This window comes from Symphalangus syndactylus, chromosome 1, assembly GCF_028878055.3.
Source record: "Symphalangus syndactylus isolate Jambi chromosome 1, NHGRI_mSymSyn1-v2.1_pri, whole genome shotgun sequence".
Taxonomy (NCBI): Eukaryota; Metazoa; Chordata; class Mammalia; order Primates; family Hylobatidae; genus Symphalangus; species Symphalangus syndactylus.
This window is the reverse complement of record NC_072423.2, coordinates 160,990,837-161,014,569: the sequence shown is the minus strand read 5'-3', so window position 1 is coordinate 161,014,569 and position 23,733 is coordinate 160,990,837.

The window sequence follows — 23,733 nt, the reverse complement described above, 5'->3', positions numbered from 1 at the left end:
TTTATTACATAAGAACTAAACATGGTAAGGTTATTGCTGCCATAATGACTCCTCTGATGAATCTGGGTAAAATAAATTGAAAATCTTCTGGAAAGGATTCACCACTCTAGATAACACTAAGGACATTTGTGATTACTGGGAGGAGTCCAAAATATCAACAATAACAGGAGTTTAGAATAAGTTGAGTCCAATGCTCACAGATGACTTTGAGGGGTTTAGCTCTTCAGTGGAAGTAAATGCGGATGTGGTGGAAACAGCAAGACAACTAGAATTAGAAGTGGAGCCTGAAAATGTGACTGAGTTGCTGCAGTTTCAAGATACAATTTTAATGCATTAGGATTTGTTTCTTACAGATGAGCAAAGAAAGACGTTCCTTGAGATAGAATCTACTCCTGGTAATGATGCTGTGAACATTCTTGAAATAACAACAAAGAATTTAGAATATTACAGAAACTTAGTTGATAAAGCAGTGGTAGAATTTGTGTTTGAAAGAAGTCCTACTGTGGGGAAAAAGCTATCAAACAGCATCACATGCTACAAAAAAAAATCTTTCACGAAAGGAAAAGTCAACCAATGTGGCAAACTTCATTGCTGCCTTGTTAGAAGAAATTGCCACAGCCACACTAACCTTAGGAAACCACCACCCTGATTGGTCAGCTGCCACCAACACTGGGACCAAACCCTTTACCTGTGAAAAATCACAACTTGATGAAAGAACAGATAATCATTAGCATTTTAGCAATAAACTATTTTAAAATTAAAGTATGTGCATTGTTTTTTAGACATACTTCTATTGCACACTCAGCTGCTTATATTGTAAGTAAACATGACTTTTTTATGCATTGGAAAACCAACAAATTTGTATGACTCACTTTATTGCAATGTTTGCTTTACTGCAGTGGTCTGGAACTGAATCTGCAATATCTCCAAGGTATGCCTGTATATCTTCACGTATAATAGGGAAGTAATTCTACTGATACAGGTATGGTAGAGCTTAGATAATGTCTCTTATATCAAGCATCTAGATTAGTAGCTGACTATCATCAAAATGAAAACACGTTTGGGAAATAATATTTCCATTGTTCTATCTTGTTATTGGTAGGTGAGAGTGGTGGTGAACTTTCACCTCAAATTGTTTGATTTAAATAGTTGAAAAAATATAAACAAATAAGGAGACAAAAGACAAATGTATTGCTTCTATGATGGCAATACGATTATATTTCTTCTGAGTGCTCTATGACCTTCCTCCAATCTAAGCAATATTTCCATTTCTACTAGAAGCCATAGAGAGATTCACACTGTTACCCTTCTTTCTGTCTTTTGGAAATTTGCAGTGATAATAAGCTGATTTAAAATCCTTACTTAATATCAAGAACAACTCTTCCTGTCAACATGGTAATAAAATGAACACTGAGGATGAAGAAAGAGAGAGAATGATAAAGTGCATTCAGTAAAACATAAACAAGTAAAGGATGTGGGCGCAAGGTATATAGGAAGTATTAATATTTGTACTCCTCTCACATATTTTGTCATGTTTGAAATAATTCAAAAGTAAGATGTAAGTAAACCTAAAAGAAAAAGTAAAACTCCCTTTAGGAAACCTAAAAGTGAATAGATTCACACTTCAACAAACTTTTGACGATGTCAGCAAGATGGAAAATAACCACAAAAGGAAAGCTGGAGATACAAGAAGAAACGTTGAGTGAAAAACGTGGAAAGCATGTAGATAAACCAGAGTCTGTGTGAAATAACAAAAATATGAAATTTGGGAATAAAGAAAAGATATAATTAAAATATGGGACAATAAGTAAGACTAAATAGCAGATGATTTGATTTCTATAATTCGAAGGTCCCTATGTTATATAAAGAAGGAATAGAGAAAATGATTAATGTAGACCTTAAGTAAAAAAATCTGTTAAAATTTCATGGTAACTATTAAAAGAATAAAGAGAGAAATAGAATTTAAATAAAAACTTCATGTAAAGGATGCAGAAAAAGTGATAAAAAGTAAAAGCGATGAAGCAAAAGAGGAACATACAAAACAAGAAATAGGATGGTAATGAATCCAAATATAACAGCAATCCTAATAAATGTAAATAAATTAACTTTCTAGTTAAAGGTTAAATTCAATAAAAGATAAGATCCAGGATTATACTATCGAAGAATCACACATGAAAATAAAAACATGGGAAAACTGACACACAAAGGATAAGGAATTAGGCAGCTTAAATATTAGTCAAAGGAAAGCTGGTGTATCTATATTAATATTATAGAGTGAAGTCTTGAAGGCACAAAGCATCACATAGAATGGAAAACATCATAAAACAATGATAATTATACACTCATTTCAACTTTGATGCCTCTAATAACTTGCCTCAAAACATATAAAGAAGTCAACAAACCCATCATACCAAGGAATACACAGTGTTCTCAGGTACGCACGGAGCTTCAGAGAAAGCCGAACCACGTGGGGAAGACATAATGCACATATCAGCCAATTCCAAGGAATTATCAGACAGATACACTTCTCTAAGCACAACAAAGTTCAAAGTCAGAAAAAAACAATTTTTTTTGAAAAATTTGTAGATTTGGAAACAGGAAAGCATATTTAAAACATACAAGAAAGCAATAAAGTCTGAAAACAGATAAATTCAACAGTTAACTTAAGATATTAGGGAAAACATAAGAAACCCAAGCAGAAGAAATGCAATTATAAAAATCAACAACAATAATGAATGAAATACTAAATAGAGATAGAGCAGATTAAAACAAAAAGATTAACAAATCCAAAGGCTAATTCTTATATACTTAATACATGTGTGTATCTAATCTACTCTCAATATTAAACTATTAATCCTTTCTTTCCTACATATATATCAACAATGATTGTTATATTTTTTCTATTTTTATATTTACACAGGGAAATGTGATATTCACCATGTTTCACTTAGTGTTTTTTAACTCAGTATCATTTTTGAGGCCAATTTTGAGACCCATGTATATAGAGAGATACTTTATTCCTTTTAACTATTGCCCAGTAATATATAGATTAAATTTTTATCCATCTATCCCCCATTTGCTATCTACTAATAGTATTTCAAAGCACATCCCTGAATTTTCCTATGCATCTCTGTTACACGTTACCCTAAAGAGAAATGACAAGCTTTTTAGAGAAGTGGCATACTCAATTTCCCTAAATGTTGGCAAATTGATTATTTAAATGGCATTTAGCAGAAAATCTAACAAAACATTTTTCTTCACATTAAAAAAGAAATCCTTAAATTGCTTCTTAGTTTCTATAAAAATGGAAGAGTGGAGAAGCATTCAGGGCTTTATGTTTTATTCAATTCGATCAATATCCTCCATAATTCTGTGAATCATCTTTTTAAAAAATTTGTAAAAGTTAAGACAATATTTTATAGTTTTGCTCCACATTATTTGAAATTTAGAAACTTTTATTTCTAATTACATTGCTATGACATTGAGTGTGTGTGTGTGTGTTTGTGTGTGTGTGATTGGTATGTATATAAATTATGTACTACAAGCAAGATATAAAAATATGATAAAGTGTTTGGACCTTAGCCTTAGAAAACAATATCTCAATAACTGTGGTGTGGCTGAGATGATATTCAGGTATCATCTCATATTTGCCTACATTTCTAAGTTTATTTCTACATTGCCAAGTTTGTCACTATAACATGGCCATTTCTTCTATAGGAGACAGATGCTCTTTAGGTGTGCCCATCATAAAACTAGTTTAATAAATCAGGACACATTGAAAATAAAATAAGCCTCAAGCATAAAGCAGGACCAATCCTTGAACAACGTGTATATTCAATATATACTCCATTGGCTTCAATAGTGAAAATATACTGTGAGCTGTCACAAAGTTGGTAGGCTATGATCCCCAGCGTGTGCTGTGCCTGTCCTTTGCATAACTAGAGGGATTGTTAGTCCTCTTTGCATACATCACGATTGTTAATAAAGTGACATTTGTCAAAATGAGTAAGCACGTGTTGCCATGGAAGGTGCCATAAGCAAGATTATAAAACAAATTGTTGTAGTTGGCTAGGAACCAGGAGGAAGATGAACACCAGAAGAAAAGGCATTCTTTCCTTAATTCCTCATACCCATTTTACAATACATTGCATACAGTTGTTTATGTAGAACACAGGCTGTTTTCTTTTTTTCTGAAACCTCATGTAACCGATGGTATTTTAAATGAGCTCTAATACAAAATGCCTCACACACTGCTATCCTATGCCTCATTTAACCCATTATATGGGTTCCCTCTTGAAACATTTAGTCTTCATTTGTCTATTTTTCCTGTAACTTATTTTTAGGAATAGAAAAATCATGTCCTGAGAAGCATGTCTTCTGGCACATATTTAAAATATCTAAGGGGGCTCAGTTAACATCAAGACCCTAGTGGCTGCAGACGGGTCCCCACCAATATCTCAGCATTTTATTTCAATTATTTACTATCTTTCAATATGGCCCACAGCATGAAGATTTTGCATGTAACAGTTTATTTTTTTAATTGAAAACTGAAATAATACCAATACTCATAAAAAAATCCATTCAATTATATTCAGTAAACAGTCTTCCTCTTCATGCCAGTAGATATCTGTACAGTTTCCACCTAAAATTGCAGAATTAAAAAAACTGAAAGTGGCTTAGATAGTTAAGGGACTAGTCCTAGAAATTAATTTACTGCTTTATTAGTCCATTTTCCTGCTTCTAATAAAGACATACCTGAGACTGGGAAGAAAAAGAGGTTTAATGGACTTACAAGTCCACATGGCTGGGGAGGCCTCACATTCATGGCAGAAGGAAAGCAGGAGTAAGTCATATCTTACATGCATGGCAGCAGGCAAAAAGAGAGACAGGGCTTGTGCAGGGGAACACTTCTTTTTAAAACCATCAGATCTCATAAGACTTATTCACTATTATGAGAACAGCACAAGAAAGATCCACCCCCATGATTCAATTACTTCCCACTGGGTCCCTCCCACGACACACAGGAATTATGAAAGTTCCAACTTCAGATGAGATTTGGGTGGGGACACAGCCAAACCATACCATTCCACCCCTGGACCCTCCCAAATCTCATGTCCTCACATTTCAAAACCCATCATGCCTTCCCAACAGCCCCCAAAGTCTTAAGTCATTTCAGCATTAACCCAAAAGTCCACAGTCCAAAGTTTCCTGTGAGACAAGGCAGGTCACTTTTGCCTATGAGGTTGTAAAATCAAAATCAAGCTAGTTACTTCCTAGATACAATGGGGTACAGGTATTGTGTAAATACAACATTGGCCATAACAAAGGGGCTAAAGGCCCCATGCAGGTCCAAAATCCAGCAGGGCAGTTAAAACTTAAAGTGCCAAAAAGATCTCCTTTGACTTCATGTCTCACATCCATGTCATGCTGATGGAAGAGGTGGATTAGCATGGTCTTGGGCAGCTCTGCCCCTGTGGCTTTTCAGGGTTTAGCCCATCACCTGGCTGCATTCACAGGCTACCATTGAGTGCCTGTGGCTTTTCCAGGTGCATGGTGCAAGCTTTCAGTGGATCTATGATTCTGAGTTCTGGAGGACGGTGGCCCTCTTCTCACAGCTCCACTAGGTGGTGTCCCAGGACTCTCTGCAGGGGCTCCAACTCCACATTTCCCTTCTGCACTTTCCTAGCAGAGGTTCTCCCTGAGGGCACCACCCATGCAGCAAACTTCTGCCTAGGCATACAGATGTTTCCATACGTCCTCTGAAATCTAGATGGAGGTTCCCCCACCTCAACTCTTGACTTTTGTGCACCTACAGGCTCAACACCATGTGGGAGATGCCAAGGATTGGGGGCTCCACCCTCAGAAGCAATGGGCTGAGCTTGGCCTCTGTTAGTCATGGCTGGTGTGACTGAGATATGGGGCACCAAGTCCCTAGACTGCACACAAGAGGGGGACCCTGATCTCCACCCATGAAACCATTTATTTCTCCTAAACCTCTGGGCCTGTGATGGGAAGGGCTACCACAAAGACCTTTCATATGCCCGAGAGACATTTTCCCCATTGTCTTGGTGATTAACATTCAGCTCCCGGTTTCTTATGCAAATTTTGCAGCTGGCTGGAATTTCTCCTCAGAAAATGGGATTTTCTTTTCTATCTCATTGACAGGCTGCAAATTTTCCAAACTTTTATGTTCTGTGTCTCTTTTAAAACTGACTTCCTTTAACAGCACCTGTCACTTCTTGAATGCTTTGCTGCTTAGAAATTTCTTCCACTAGATACTCCAAATCATTTCTCTGAAGTTCAAAGTTCCACAAATCTCTAGGATGGGGCAAAATGTCACCAGTCTCTTTGCTAAAGCATAACAAGAGTAACCTTTTTCCAAACGAGTCTAGTTCCTCATCTCCATCTCAGACCTCCCCCACCTGGATATTATTGTCTGTATCATTATCAGCATTTTAGTCAAAGCCATTCAACAAGTCTCTAGGGAGTTCCAAACTTTCCCACATTGTCCTGATTTTGAGCCTTTCCAACCTCTGCTTGTTACCCAATTCCAAAGTTGATTCCACATTTTGGGGTATCTTTTCAGCAACACTCCACTCTACTGGTACCAACTTACTATATTAGTTTGCTTTCATGCTGTGCATGAAGACATACTTGAGACTGGGAAGAAAAAAATTTTAATAGATTTACTGTTCCACATGCCTGGGGAGGCCTCACAATCATGGTGGAAGGTAAGGAGGAGAAGATCACTTCTTACATGGATGGCAACAGGCAAAGAGAGAGCTTGTGCAGGGAACTTGTGTTTTATAACCATCAGATCTTGTGAGACTTATTTACAATCACAAGAACAGTGTGGGAAAGACCTGACCCCATAATTCAATTACCTCTCACTGGATTCCTCCCATGACACATGTGAATGGTAGGAGTTACAATTCAAAATGAGATTTGGGTGGGGACACAGCCAAACCATATCAACTGTCATCTTGTATCTTTTCCTTATTATAATTATTGTACTAGTCAGGGTTCTTTAGAGAAATTGACCAATAATAAATAGATACATACATACATACATACATACATACACACACAGATGAAGAGATTTATTATGGGACTTGGCTCACAAGGCTAGGGAGACCCACCAGTCCCACCATGTGATGTCTGAAAGGTAGGAAACAGGAAAGCAGGTACTATATATAACTCACGCTCAGTTTAAAGGTCAAAGAACCAGGAGTGCCAATGTTTAAAGTCATCATGGATGAATGTCCCAGTTAGAGCAAATTCACACGTAGTCTACCTTTTTGTTCTATTTAGGACCTCAGTGGATTAGAAGATGCCTGTTCACATTTATTAGGGCAGATCTTCTTCACTCAGTTTACTGATTCAAGTACTAATCTCTTATGGAAAGATCCTCACAGACACACTCATAAATAATGTCTTACCAGCTCCCTGGGCATTCCTTAGGTGAATAAAGTTAACACAAAAAAATTAAATATTTCATGAAAAAGATAAGGACTAGATAAAGAACAAAAAGATTAATGCATATTTTATTTTTAGTTTTTTTTTGTTTGTTTTGAGATGGAATTTTGCTCTTGTTGCCCAGGCTAGAGTGCAATGGCATGATCTCCGGCTCACCACAACCTCCGACTACTGGGTTCAAGTGATTCTCCTGCCTCAGCCTCCCGAGCAACTGAGATTACAGGCCACCACACCCAGCTAATTTTGTATTTTTAGTAGAGACGGGGTTTCTCCACGTTGGTCAGGGTGATCTCAAACTACCAACCTCAGGTGATCCACCTGCCTTGGCCTCCCAAAGTGCTGGGATTACAAGCGTGAGCCACCGCACCTGGCTATTTTTAGTTTAAAGCATAAATACAACTCTTACCTTACCTTCCAATGGTGGTAATTCTAGCTGAGTGTTATTTTTTAAGCTCACAATTAAATTACTTATTTCCATTTTAGCAATGGATTACAAAAGGTTAGTCTATCTTTCAGTAATTTATTAGAAAAAAAAACACCATTTTGTTATTGAACCCTTGGCAAAATTAAATTGAGCATTAATGCACTCCACCTCAATCTATGCTGGAGCAAAAAATAAGCCACTTTTAGAGGCCAACTCTATAAATGCGTTTCACAAAAGTCTAGTCATCCCTAAGTTTCCCCTTTATTGTTCCAGAGCCAGTCCCCAACAAATGTGTGGACAAAACCCAAAGACAAGTGACCCAAAACAAATTATATCCCCTATGAAGTCTAATCTCTGTAATTCTGTTAGCCCTTAAGCGGAGTTTTCAGGAAGTCATGTGATCGAGAGATAAACCAAAGTATTAAAAACATACCTTATAAGCTTGTTTTTTAAAAGGATTTTAATTATAGTTTCTAGAAAAGTTGAAGTTTAGTAATTCTGTAATAAATACAGTTGAGATATACTTTATGCCTTGAGAATGTTAAGTGTGTTTCTAGAAACATAATTGATAAGCTTATTTAATTTTTAAAAGGATTTTAACAATGTTTTTAAGAAAAGTTACAGTTTAGAAATTCTGTAATGAATACAATTGAGGGATTTTTTATACCTTGAGAAATCAATTATTAATTTGAAGGAAAAAAACACACATGCCAATTAAAAGGAAATTCCTAGCTGTGATCAGTAACAGTGTGGCAGAAACATCGCCAAAAATAGGCCTGCAATTGCTGACATGCAAACCCGCCACCAATCACAGAATGTGTGTTACGCATCCATAGCACATACTTCTACAATTTCTCATCAGTTTGTCTGTTTCTCTGTCCACAGCCCCTCTGATATCTCTGTGAATTTTGTAGGCTAGCTTCAAATTTTATTTTGTATTGAGATCATTCTTATATTAACACGGTTCTAGCAAAGCTGAAGTGAGAACAGACAAACCTGAGAGACAAATCTTTTTTTGGTAATCTCCATACTTCTTCAATGTGTTCTTTTAAAACCTGCAACTCCTAAGAAGTTATTAACTTCTATTTTTTCTTGTTGTAAATTATAAAGTAGCTTAATATCCACCAGGTATTACTGGAAAACAGTCATTTTTGAGCTGTGTTTGAGAAGCAAGAACACTTTGTTGGGTTAACCAATTTTAAATGCTCCTAAAACATAGAGCCCCTTTAAGAATATTTGGCAACGTGCAGTGGCTTTTGCCTGTAATCCCAGCACTTTGGGAGGCTGAAGCAGGTGGATCATGAGGTCAAGAGTTCGAGACCAGCCTGGCCAACGTGGTGAAACCTCATCTCTAGTAAATGTACAAAAATTAGCCAGGCATGGTGGCGTGCTCCTGTAGTCCCAGCTACTCGGGAGGCTGAGGCAGGAGAATTGCTTGAACCTGGGAGGTGAAGGTTGCAGTGAGCCAGATCGCACCATTGCACTCCAGCCTGGTCAACAGAGCAAGACTCCATCTCAAAAACAAACAAACAAACAAAACAACAACAACAACAACAAAACGAATATTTAATAATGCAATACTTCATGGAAAAATAGAGTAGCCAAAACCCATTTTTAAAATTAACATATATATTAACGTGAAGTATCTTTATAAAACAAATCCAAGAAAAATCAGTCTTACACATTTGATTTATAAAAAATCCAATATAAGATTTTAAATTTACATTAATAGTAATGTTTTATAATATTTCAGTTAAAATAGAACTGACATAATTATATATCATCAGATTTTAATATATAAACATCATAGAAAATATATTCTCCAACCAGCAGAGGATGAAGTTAGAAATCAGTAACGGAGAACTAGAAAACTTCAATTTCTGAGAATTAAATACACTCTCTAAACAACTAATGGATCATTACAGAAATCATAAAAAGAAATTTAAAAATACAGATGAATAAAAACAAAAACAAAACAAACATTATGGGACATAGTAAAATAAGTGCTAAGGAGAAAACTTATAGTTATAAAAGCTTCCATTTAAACAGAATAAAAACAAAAACAAAACAAAAATTATGGGACATAGTAAAATAAGTGCTAAGGAGAAAAGTTATAGTTAAAAAGCTTCCATTTAAACAGAATGCAGATCTTAAATCAAGAACCCATTTGTACAACTAGAAAAAGAAGAACAAAGAAAACCCAAAGGCAGCAGATGTAGAGAATTTAAAATGTAGAGAAAAATCAATGAAATCAAAAGTTGATTCTTCAAAAAAAATCAATGTGAAAACCTTTAGCTAGATTGACTTAAAATAAAGAAGGCTCAAATCACCAAAATCACAAATGAAAATGAGAACATTATTACTTACTCTGCATAAATAAAAAGTATTATAAGAGTACTATGAAAAATTATATGTCAAAAATTGCATGTACCAGATGAAATCGACAAATTCCTAGAAATATGCAACATACCAAGACTAAATCATGAAAAATAGAAAATCTGAATAGATCTATACTTAGTTAGGATTATGGATCTCTAATAAAAAATCTAGCAACAAAGAAAATTCCTGGACCTGACAGCTTCACTGCTGAATTATACTAAACATTTAAAGAAGAACTATAATAATGCCAGTCCTTCATAAACATTTCCAAAAACTTAAAGAGGAGGAATACTTCATGTGAGGCCAGCATCACCATACTACCAAAACCAGACAAAGATGTTGCAAAAAACAAAAAACAAGAAAACACAACAGACTAATATCTATTGTGAACATCAACGCAAAAATCCTCCACAAAATACTAGCAAACCAAATTCAGCAGCATATTAGAATGACCAAGTGGGATTTATTCCTGGAATCTAAGCATGGTTCAACACACGAAAATTGATCAGTGTAATACCCCATATTAACAGAAGGGAAAAAATAAGCATAATTGTCTCAATTATGCATTTGGTAAAATTCAACATCTTTCATATCAAAAACACTCAACAAACTAGGAACTGAAGAAAACTACCTTAACATAATAAAATCCATACATAAATATTCAATAGCCAACATCACACTCACTGTTAAAAGACTGAAAGTTTTACCTCTAAGATCAGGAACAAGATAATGACGCATACATTGCCACTTGTATTCAACAAAATACTGAAAGTCCTAACCAGTGAAATCGGGCAAGGAAAAGACATAAAAGGCACCCAAGTTGGAAAGGAAGAAGTACAATTATCTGTGTTTGTACACAGCATAATACTTTAGGTATAAAACTCTAAAGATCACACACACACTCACATGCACACACACATAGTTAAAACTAAGAAACAAATTTAGGAAAGCAGTAGGATACAAAAGCAACACATAAACATTAGTTTCATTTTTACTTACTAACAATGAACAATCAGAAAAGAAAGTTAACAAAATAATTCCATTGATTATAGCATCAAAAAGAATTAAATACTTATTAACTTAGCCAGGGATATGAAAGACTTGTAAAACGAAAACTATGGAAGACTTAAATAAACAGAAAGATATTCCATGTCCATGTGTTGGAAGACTTAATATTTTTAAGATGTTAACACTACCAAAAGCAATCTTAACATTAAATACTATGCCCTTCAAAACTTCAGCAATTTTTATAGAAAGAAATAATCTATTCTAAAATGTATATGGAAAAACCAAGGGACACCAAATAGCCAAAACAATCTTAAAAAAGAACAAAGCTGGAGAACTCACACTTCCTGGTTTCAAAATTTATTACAAAGCTTCAGTAATCAAAACAGGGTGCCACAGGCATAAAGATAGACTTACAGGCCAATGAAGTAAAATCGAGATCCCAGAAATAAATCTTCACATATATGGTGAAATGATTTTTGACCATGGGTCCAAGATCATTCAATGAGAGAAAAAACAATCTTAAAAAAAAAAAAAAAAATGGTGGGATGGTGGCGGAACAACTGAAAAATCACATATAAAATAATGAAGTTGGACCCTTGTATAACAGTATGTGGAAAAATTGACTCAAAATTAATCAAAGAACTAAATGTAATACAAAAAATACTATAAAACTCTGAGAAGAAATAATAGAACAAAAGCTTCACAACATCGGAGTTGGCAATAATTTCTGAGATGTGACATCAAAGGCACAGGCAACAAAAGAAAAAAATTTAAAAATTGTAGTTGATAAACTTTTTAAAAAACTGTATTCAAAAAATACTATCATCAGAATAAAACGGCAACCCAGAGAATGAAAAATAAATTTGCAAATGATATTTGACAAGGGACTGAGATCCAGAATAGATGGGGAATTTTAAAATCTCACCAACAAAATAAAACAAATAGCCTGATTCAAAAATGGGCAAAGAACTTTTCTCCAAAGAATAGAAATGTTCAATAAGTACATAAAAGGAGCCTCAACATAATTAATCATTAATCAACATAATTAATTAGCAAATCAAAGCTAGAATAACATAACACCTCATACCCATTATGACAGTTACTATTTAAAAAACAGAAAATAAAAACTGTTGGCAAGAATGTGGGAAACTGTAACACTTGTGCACTGTTGGTGAGGATGTAAAATGATACAGCCACTGTAGAAAGCAGTATGTCAGTTCTTTTAAAGATTAAAAATATAAGTACATATAATCCAGCAAAACCAATCCTGGTATATACCCAAGAGATTTTAAAGCAAGGTCTTGAAGAGATATTTGTACACACATGTTCACAGCAATATTATTCAAAATAGCTAAAATTGAAGCAATCCAAGTGTTTGTCAGTGGATTAATGGATAAGCAAAATGTAGTGTACACAAACAAAAGAATATTATTCAGCCTTAAAAATGAATACAATTCTGACATATTCTACAATAGGATGAAATGGAGGTCATTACGCTAAATTAAATAAGCCAATAACAAAAGACAAATGCTGTATGATTTCATTTGTATGAGGTTCTTAGAATAGTGAAAATCACAGACAAAACCAATGGTAGTTTCCAGAGATATATATTGATTAATGGGTCGAAAGCTTCGGTTTCACAAGACTAAAGAGCTCTGGAGATGGACGGTTATGATTATTGCACAATATAAATGTACTTAGTATCACTGACCTATATATAGCCATACACCACATAATGATGTTTCTGTCAACAACAGACCACTTACAGGTCATTATTGCCATAAGTTTGTTATGCAGCTGAAAAATTCCTATTGCCTAGTGAAACTGAAGCTATCATGTCATAGTACAATGCATCAATGCATTGCCTTTTCTATGTTTAGATACACAAATACTTAAGATTGTCTTATAATTATCTGTAATATTCAGTACAGTAACATGCTTTACAGGTTTGTAACCTATGGACACAATGTATCACTGTCTTTTAAGTGATGCATGGTCTACTTTAAAATAATTAAGATAATAAATTTCACATTAAGTGTATTTTATTTTGCAAAGTTACCATCTCTGTCTTCACTTACGGATATTGGGCAAAGTCTGAAGCAGGTGAGAGCCGTGATAATAAAATGAGTAGGAAAGTTTGTTAGGTGGGGCAGTGAGAGTTTGACAGAATTTACTGTCAAGATCCGATGCATAAGAACGGGCATTCATTATTACATGAAGAATAACAATTTTTAGAAGAGTATATGCAACATTATTCTATTTAGATAAATCTAAATAAAAATGACATATGTGTGTATATTTTATATGATTAGAATAAAGATCTCCAAGGAAACATGCAGATACTAATAGGGATTAGAAAGCTTTGGTAGAATTGATGTCCATTTAAATAAAAGAGTATTACCCTTATGTTCCAAGTGTATATCATGCTTGTAAAATAAACCAATACATTATACAAAATATGCTACTATTAAATTGAAAACAAATTCTTCTAATTATCTAAGAAAGGCAGAATTATGTAATGATCAGAAATAGACCCCTAAGCCAGGTTTTCTGGGTTGGATTTTCAGGTCTTCTATCACTCACCAGTTGTGTGATTAACCATTAGCGTTAACTTCTCCATTCCTCATAAATTTCTGTCAAGAATTCAGTATGCTGTACTTATAGATGTATGCATGTACACAGCATGCAGAAAAATACTGGTTTTTGTATTGTTATTATCCTATTCGGCTATTTGTGTTCATTCCAGTTAATGACTATAGTATAAAAATTTAAATTTATGCTACAAATTTATTTTAAATATTTACGCTTATCTCATAGTACTGAGTATTCAAATGCTCTCAGTTCTTTTTATCAGATGCTAATTACTGGTTTATCCAGAGATCCGAATCTGTGTTACAGTCATTTTCCAAGCTTGCCTCTCAAAACTCAAACAAAGAATAAATATCACTCTGTGTTTTTTACAGTTAAAAAACAAGGGAAATAAACGACCATCACGGGCATTTTACTCTAACCATACTGGTTATTTCAAAAACTAAAGTAAAAGGCAAATCAACTTAGTGATTAGTTTAATAACTCCTTTAAAAGAGTGAGTTTTTAATTAATACAAATGTGGCTGCTCAACAATGTACTCTATTATTCTTCTAACTGTACATCTCTGAATAACACATTGACCTGTTCAGTGATATTAAGGTTTGACAGTGGCCTTTATGGAAACGTGGGCGTGTTCCAGCTTCCACTTGCAGTGGTGTGTTGTAACGATGTTTCAGTCACTTCCAGATGGGAATATTTAGGTATCCCCCTACTGGAAAGGTTTGAAGACTGCTACTATTTCTCAAGGAGCACATAGATAAACCGAATTAGTGAGCAAAGGATCAGGCAGAGTGATTGTGTCTAACCAGGTTGTCCATGCCAAAAATAAGACAAACGAAACTAATTATGAATAAGTAATTAAATGTCTGTGTTTTCCAGACTTTTGACAAGTGAGTTTTAATAGTTTTCAGATAACTTCATGCCAACTCTATGAATGTGCATAAAGGAATGAAATAAGCTGTTTAAATGCAGACTTCAAAATGTCTACCCTGTGATGACTGCAGTTGACATCAGAAACTTAGTTAGGAAAACCAGGATGTGGGTTAGTGAGACTGGCCAGGATCTCAGTGGAACAAGGAAACAGTCAATATTCAATTATCATACACAGTTTATTATTTATCCTGAAGCTGGCAATGTAAGGGGCACAATTCAGCTTTTTAGAACATAATGTCAAATGTTAAATACCATCAAATCAATTCTAATTTCAACAGGACTTCTGACTGTACAGTTAGTCTGTTACTATCTTTACCTTAAAGAGAAACATACACCACACAAGTTTATCATAACTTCACTTTAAAACTAAAGAATATTTTAAATCTATTTTGGGAGCGGTTTTACACATTTCATTGTCCCAGTCTATAATGTATACTTCCCTTTCAGAAAATGTGCTTTCAGTACACTGCCAACTAGTAAAAATTACCATCTGGTTATGTTAAAAGCAGTTCTTCCTTCTTTTTCATTTCAGCTTACCCTCAATCCACTCAGAATCAGATTCTTCACATACTTCTAAAGCTTTTGACTCAAGGTCAGAATGAAGTAAAATATTGCACTTTTTTTCTAAGGAAAAAGAGCTGAGTCAAATACACTCTATCCTACTGTACACTGAAGCTTTCTTGTTAAATTACAATTGGGATGTGAAATGTCTAGGGCAACCTTGTCCTGATTACTGATGACAAATGATTTTGGTGGACTCAACTGCACTTCTACTGCATTAGAAACGCACAGCATAGAACCTTCCTCCCATCGTGGGTGCTGGTAGAGTGTCCAATTTAAAATTGGGAAACATTTCCCTCAAATTGCAGCTGAAATTCAGCTAATTTTATCATTTCCAGAGGAACCATTCAATACCACTTATGAAGGTCACAAGACCTGCTTTCTTTCCTAATCTGAAATGCTGAGGACTTGCATAGGTACATTAAAACGCTCTTAAGCTGATTGGATTTGCTGGCAAGGTTGAAGGGTGACTAGCAGACAACTGCCACAGTCAAGTGTCAAAAGTGTTAGCAAACTTTTGCATTCATCCTAGGAAGAAGACAACAGCAGTGATTTATTAGGTAAAACAAAGATGTGATTGAAATCACAAATGGAAGACAGAATCCTGGGACTTATTTTCTTCTACTGAAAAATCGGGGCTTTAAAAATTTAAATATATTATTAAAAGAACACATTAAGACTAGCAAACAAGCCTATGAAAAGATGTTCAACATCACTGATCACCAGAGAAATGCAAACCAAAGCTACCATAGATATTATCTTACCCCAGTTAAAATGGCTTTTATCCAAAAGACAGGCAGTAACAAATGCTGAGAAGGGTGTGGAAAAAAGGAAACATTTGTACACTGTTGGCGGGAATGTAAATTTGTACAAACACCCACGACGGAGAACAGTTTGGCAGTTCCTCAAAAAACTAAAAATTGAGCTACCACATGATCCAGCAATCCCACTGGTGAGTATATACCAAAGAGAAAAAAAATGAGTAAATCAAAGAGATATCTGCACTCCTTTGTTTATTGCAGCACTGTTTACAACAGCTAAGATTTGGAAGAAAGCTAAGTGTCCATCAACAGAAGAATGGATGAAGAAAATGTGGTTCATATACACAATGGAGTACTATGCAGCCATAAAAAAGAATGAGAGTCAGTTATTTGCAACAATATGGATGGAAATGGAGATCATTAGGTTACTGGAAACAAGCCAGGCACAGAAGGACAAACATCGCATGTTCTCAATTATTTGTGGGATCTAAAAATCAAAACAGTTGAATTCATGGACATAGAAAGTAGAAGGGTGGTTACCAGAGGCTGGGAAGGGTAGTGGGTTTTTGGGAGGGGGCGGAGGGTGGAGATTGTTAATAGGTACAAAAAATAGAATGAATGAGACCTACTACTTGATAGCACAATAGGGTGACTATAGTCAATAATAACTTAATTGTATATTTCAAATTCACCTAAAGAGTGTAACTGGATTGTTTGTAACTCAAAGGATAAATGCTTAGGGAATGGATACCCCATTCACCATGATGTACTTCTTTCACGTTGCATGCTTGTATCAAAATATCTCATGTACCCCATAAATATACACACCTACTATGGACCCACAAAAAATTTAAAAATAATTAAAAAACAATTTAAATATATATTACAGTTTACAGTACTTGTGTAATATCAATACAAATATTAATATTTAATAATTAATTAAAATATTTATATAAACTGCAACCCACATCTCTCACACATAGTAGGCATTCAACATAGAGTCACATCAGTTATTTTTTGTGAATAATAATAATCAAAACCTAACATTTAATACATACTATATAATTAACACTGTCTTTCAAGATATACGAACATCCTACTTTATTCCTCACAACAAGCCTATGATGTAGATATAGAATATAGGACATAGATAATTCCTTTGTACCAATGGAAAACTTGGGAAACTGAATAGTTAAATAATTAGTTCCAGCAATTAAATGGCAGAACAAGGAATAAAATATAAGGTTGTGTAATGATTTTGCCCAATTTCTTCACCACTGTGAATGCTAAAGCTCTAAAATATTGCTGAAAAAACACACGGGCCCTTGTCTTCATTGATCTTGCATAATACAGAAAATGATGTTACATTATGGCAAATATAATCTGTTTATTCATTTCTGATATTAAAATAGAAATGCTTGGCTAACATTTGAGCTAGTTGTAATGTTATCATATAAAAAGTATTAACCATCTTGATTCTGTTGCACAAAATAATACTTTATTTGAATACTTCACATGGTAAAAATAGTTGCAAAAATATTTTCTACATAGAAGTGTAAATATTAATTTATTTTAACATCAATGTGTATCTTATAATACATGTTTATTATTCCCTATCTTATTAATAATGTTTGTTCCTGCACTTAGTGTATTCTTCAGAAAATAGTGAGAGAAGTGGTGGGGAGAAGTTACTGGCCGAGAATCAAGGAACGCCAACATAAACATCTACATGGCACTCGGAATTTTTGTCAGAGATACATGTGTCCAGTCAGATCCTCTTCGGATTTAAGTGAATAGCAATGCTTTGAGTCTTCTAAATTATCACTGTTTAGATGCCTTATGTAATTTATACCAATAATTAGGTGCAGCCCAGCTTTGTATAGTTTGACTACAGAAACTTGACATATTTCACGCGAAAATAAACTGCTGCCTCTTCCACAGTCATGGATGCTGACGCATGAAAAGATTTGAGGTAACTTACTCACTTCTGTTTGCTTCACAACAGTTTTTTATAATTTCAAGAGTAAGTGTGACAATGAATACTAAGCAGAAAAAAAAGCCATATACATTTGGCTCAGACTGAAAGTCAAATTCAAACATCATCAGAAATGCTTCTATAGAAGATGAATGGAATAAGTAATTGTTGGATCAGGAACCCCTAAAGACACTGAACTGTTCTCCGTTTTCAAGCACTGACATCATTCTGAAAGCAGAAGGCAGAGAGGGAGGCTCATGTTCCACATACTCATAAAGTTTATACATTTTAGGAGTTCAGAGAATTCATTTAATAAGAGAAATGGAAGCACTTTCTTTATGAAATCTGAAGTCCATGATGGCAAAATACTTTGCCCTGTATCACTTGGAAATGTGGAACGTGAGGACTTTAACTGGTATTACTACTCATCCAGCTAATAGTAACACGAAACACCTACTACAAATGGAAGACAAGTTTATGTAACTTGAAAAACGTCACTGATTTTTAATTTTGTATTTTATGCATATAATTTAGCATTTTCATCCTTATCCAAGGCTCCCATGGGTATTTTTTAGGAAATGGAATTTCTTGAAAAAACAGTCTGAAAAAATAAACTAAGCAACTTACATAAAATTAAATGGCATACTTCCTAAATACTGGATTAAAGGATATCAACATCTCTACAAAATTTATACTTTGGAAGAAATTAAGAATTAACTAAAACAATGTGTAGCTTTCAGGCTTAGAAGAAATAAAGGTTGTGTTTTACTGGTCATTATCTGAATTTCAGAATGCTGAGGCTCTTAAGAAGTTTATATAGACATTGAAGGGACACGAGAAACACACAAAGCACCCAACTTATTTTGGACACCAGTAGACAAGGCATTTTAATGCATGTTATGTCCTAAATCTCCATTAACAACTCTAAAAATTATGTGCCAGAAGAGAATTTCCATGTGCTCCCGATAGGTTAGAGTGTGAAAAAAACCTGTCCTCGGAACCATTTTTCCAATGTAATCACTTACTAGATAAACTTATATCCATTCTTGTGGGTTTCAACACTATCCACTTGGGCTGATCCTATTCTCTGCTTCCTATTCAAGACATTGTACAGCACTTTCCCTGCCTGTCTTGGATAAGATAATTAGTATACAATTAAATAAGCAAGTCTATTATTATCTCTCTCTGTATATGTGTGTATATTCCCTTCCTTTAAAAATGTAAGGTTCACTCATCCCTTTATCCCTCGCCAGTTACTGTCCCACATATCTTTATCATGCCATCCTAGTATGATAGAGCATCTGTTAGTTATCACCGCCATAACTTTTTATAACATACCACCTCCAAATTTAATAGCTTAAAACAATCACTTATTATTTTTCAAATGTCTATAGATTAGTTAACTGGTTCTGCCTATCTGAGCTGGGAGCAGTGGATCTTACACATGCATCGGTTTTCAGCTGGTGGGTCAGGCAGACATTGGTTGACATAGTTTGCCCTCAGCTGAAAGTATTCACCTGTGTTCTAATCTCTCATTCTTTAGCACACTAACCCAGGTATGATCTCACGGTGGAGGGAGAGGAGCCAGTGAGGAAGCAAAAATGCACAAGCACTTACTCCCGCTCCATCCCACATGTGCTCTGCCCCATTCCAGTGATACTCAATAACAAGATGTGAGCTTGCCAAGAAAATGGCATAGTTTCCTAGAAAAACCTCACTTTAAAGAGATTACTGGTATAAATCACTGTGTCTATGTATTCTGTAAAGTTATTCACTTGGTTGGTAAAATTTTCATGGAACTTGCATGTGTCTTTACCACAACAGTGCAGTTTTACTACTGTTGAGAGTTCAGATCAATTATTAACTCTTAAGGACGGATATCGGTTAATAAGCTGAATACCAAATACTTCATATTAAATATATATAACTACAGTAATTTTAAAATTTTCAGACAGCTTTTTACTTTTTTGTCTCACTTCCTTTAATCAATTTTTTAAATATTTTGCTTTATTTTAAAATTGTGAAGCATTTAGAAAATATTTTGTTTTTGGGGGGTGGAGCCAAGATGGCCGAATAAGAACAGCTCTGGTCTCCAGCTCCCAGCCCCAGCGACACAGAAGACGGGGGATTTCTGCATTTCTGCTTGAGGTACCGGTTTCATCTCACTAGGGAGTGCCAAACAGTGGGTGCAGGACAGTCGGTGAAGCGCACTGTGCGCGAGCCGAAGCAGGGCGAGGCATTGCCTCACTGGGGAAGTGCAAGGGGTCAAGGAGTTCCCTTTCCTAGTCAAAGAAAGGGGTAACAGATGGCACCTGGAATATCGGGTCAGTCCCATCCTAATACTGCACATTTCCAACGGGCCTGGAAAATGGCACACTAGGAGATTGTGTCCCGCACCTGGCTCAGAGGGTCCTATGCCCACGGAGTCTCGCTGATTGCTAGCACAGCAGTCTGAGATCAAGCTGCAAGGCGGCAGCGACGCTGGGGGAGGGCCGCCCGCCATTGCCCAGGCTTACTTAGGTAAACAAAGCAGCCAGGAAGCTCGAACTGGGTGGAGCCCATCACAGCTCAAGGAGGCTGGCCTGCCTCTGTAGGCTCCACCTCTGGGGGCAGGGCACAGACAAACAAAAAGTCAGCAGGAACCTCCTCACACTTAAATGTCCCTGTCTGACTGACAGCTTTGAAGTGAGTAGTGGTTCTCCCAGCACACAGCTGGAGATCTGAGAACGGACAGACTGCCTTCTAAAGTGGGTCCCTCACCCCTGAGCAGCCTAACTGGGAGGCACCCCCCCAGTAGGGACAGAATGACACCTCACACGGCCAGGTACTCCTCTGAGACAAAACTTCCAGAGGAACTATCAGACAGCTGAATTTGTGGTCTCACGAAAATCCGCTGTTCTGCAGCCACCACTGCTGACACCCAGCCAAACAGGGTCTGGAGTGGACCTCTAGCAAACTCCAACAGACCTGCAGCTGAGGGTCCCGTCTGGTAGAAGGAAAACTAACAAACAGAAAGGACATCCACACCAAAAACGCATCTGTACATCACCATCATCAAAGACAAAAAGTAGATAAAACCACAAAGATGGGGAAAAAACAGAGCAGAAAAACTGGAAACTCTAAAAAACAGAGCACCTCTCCTCCTCCAAAGGAACAAAGTTCCTCACCAGCAACAGAACAAAGCTGGATGGAGGATGACTTTGACGAGTTGAGAGAAGAAGGCTTCATACGATCAAACTACTCTGAGCTACGAGAGGAAATTCAAAACAATAGCAAAGAAGTTAAAAACTTCGAAAAAAAAATTAGAAGACTGGATAACTAGAATAACCAATGGAGAGAAGGGCTTAAAGGAGCTAATGGAGCTGAAAGCCAAGTATTGGGAACTACGCAAAGATTGCAGAAGTCTCAGTAGCAGATGCGATCAACTGGAAGAAAGGGTATCACTGATGGAAGATGAAATGAATGAAATGAAGAGAGAAGGGAAGTTTAGAGAAAAAAGAATAAAAAGAAATGAACAAAGCCTCCAAGAAATTTGGAACTATGTGAAAAGACCAAACCTACGTCTGATTGGTGTACCTGAAAATGATGGGGAGAATGGAACCAAGTTGGAAAACACTCTGCAAGATATTATCCAGGAGAACTTCCCCAATCTAGCAAGGCAGGCCAACATTCAGATTCAGGAAATACAGAGAACGCCACAAAGATACTCCTTGAGAAGAGCAACTCCAAGACACATAATTGTCAGATTCACCAAAGTGGAAATGAAGGAAAAAATGTTAAGGGCAGCCAGTGAGAAAGGTCGGGTTACCCACAAAGGGAAGCCCATCAGACTAAGAGCTGATCTCTCAGCAGAAACTCTACAAGCCAGAACATACTGGGGGCCAATATTCAACATTCTTAAAGAAAAGAATTTTCAGCCCAGAATTTCCTATCCAGCCAAACTAAGCTTCATAAGTGAAGGAGAAATAAAATACTTTACAGAGAGGCAAACGCTGAGTGATTTTGTCACCACCAGGCCTGCCCTAAAAGAGCTCCTGAAGGAAGTACTAAATATGGAAAGGAACAACCGGTACCAGCCCCTGCAAAAACACGCCAAATTGTAAAGACCATCCAGGCTAGGAAGAAACTGCAGCAACTAACGAGCAAAGTAACCAACTAACATCATAATGACAGGATCAGATTCACACATAACAATATTAACGTTAAATGTAAATGGGCAAAATGCTCCAGTTAAAAGACATAGACCAGCAAACTGGATAAGGAGTCAGGACCCATCAGTGTGCTGTATTCAGGAAACCCATCTCACGTGCAGAGACACAAATAGACTCAAAATAAAGGGATGGAGGAAGATCTATCAAGTAAATGGAAAACAAAAAAAGGCAGGGGTTGCAATCCTAGTCTCTGATAAAATAGACTTTAAACCAACAAAGATCAAAAGAGACAAAGAAGGCCATTACATAATGGTAAAGGGATCAATTCAAAAAGAAGAGCTAACTATCCTAAATATATATGCAGCCAACACAGGAGCACCCAGATTCATAAAGCAAGTCCTGAGTGACCTACAAAGGGACTTAAACTCCCACACAATAATAATGGGAGATTTTAACACCCCACTGTCAACATTAGACAGATCAATGAGACAGAAAGTTAACAAGGATATCCAGGAATTGAACTCAGCTCTACATAAAGTGGACCTAATAGACATCTACAGAATTCTCCACCCCAAATCAACAGAATATACATTTTTTTCAGCACCACACCACACCTATTCCAAAATTGACCACATCGTTGGAAGTAAAGCTCTCCTCAGCAAATGTAAAAGAACAGTAATTATAACAAACTCTCTCTCAGACCACAGTGCAATCAAACTAGAACTCAGGATTAAGAAACTCACTCAAGACCACTCAAGTACATGGAAACTGAACAACCTGCTCCTGAATGACTACTGGGTACATAATGAAATGAAGGCAGAAATAAAGATGTTCTTTGAAACCAACGAGAACAAAGACACAACATACCAGAATCTCTGGGACACGTTCAAAGCAGTGTGTAGAGGGAAATTTATAGCACTAAATGCCCTCAAGAGAAAGCAGGAAAGATCCAAAACTGACACCCTAACATCACAATTAAAAGAACTAGAAAAGCAAGAGCAAACACATTCAAAAGCTAGCAGAAGGCTAGAAATAACTAAAATCAGAGCAGAACTGAAGGAAATAGAGACACAAAAAACCCTTCAAAAAATTAATGAATCCAGGAGCTGGTTATTTGAAAAGATCAACAAAATTGATAGACCGCTAGCAAGACTAATAAAGAAGAAAAGAGAGAAGAATCAAATAGATGCAATAAGAAATGAAAAAGGGGATATCACCACCGATCCCACAGAAATACAATCTACCATCAGAGAATACTACAAACACCTCTATGCAAATAAACTAGAAAATCTAGAAGAAATGGATAAATTCCTCGACAAATACACCCTCCCAAGACTAAATCAGGAAGAAGTTGAATCTCTGAATAGACCAATAACAGGTTCTGAAATTGTGGCAATAATCAATAGCTTAGCAACCAAAAAGAGTCCAGGTCCTGATGGATTCACAGCTGAATTCTACCAGAGGTACAAGGAGGAA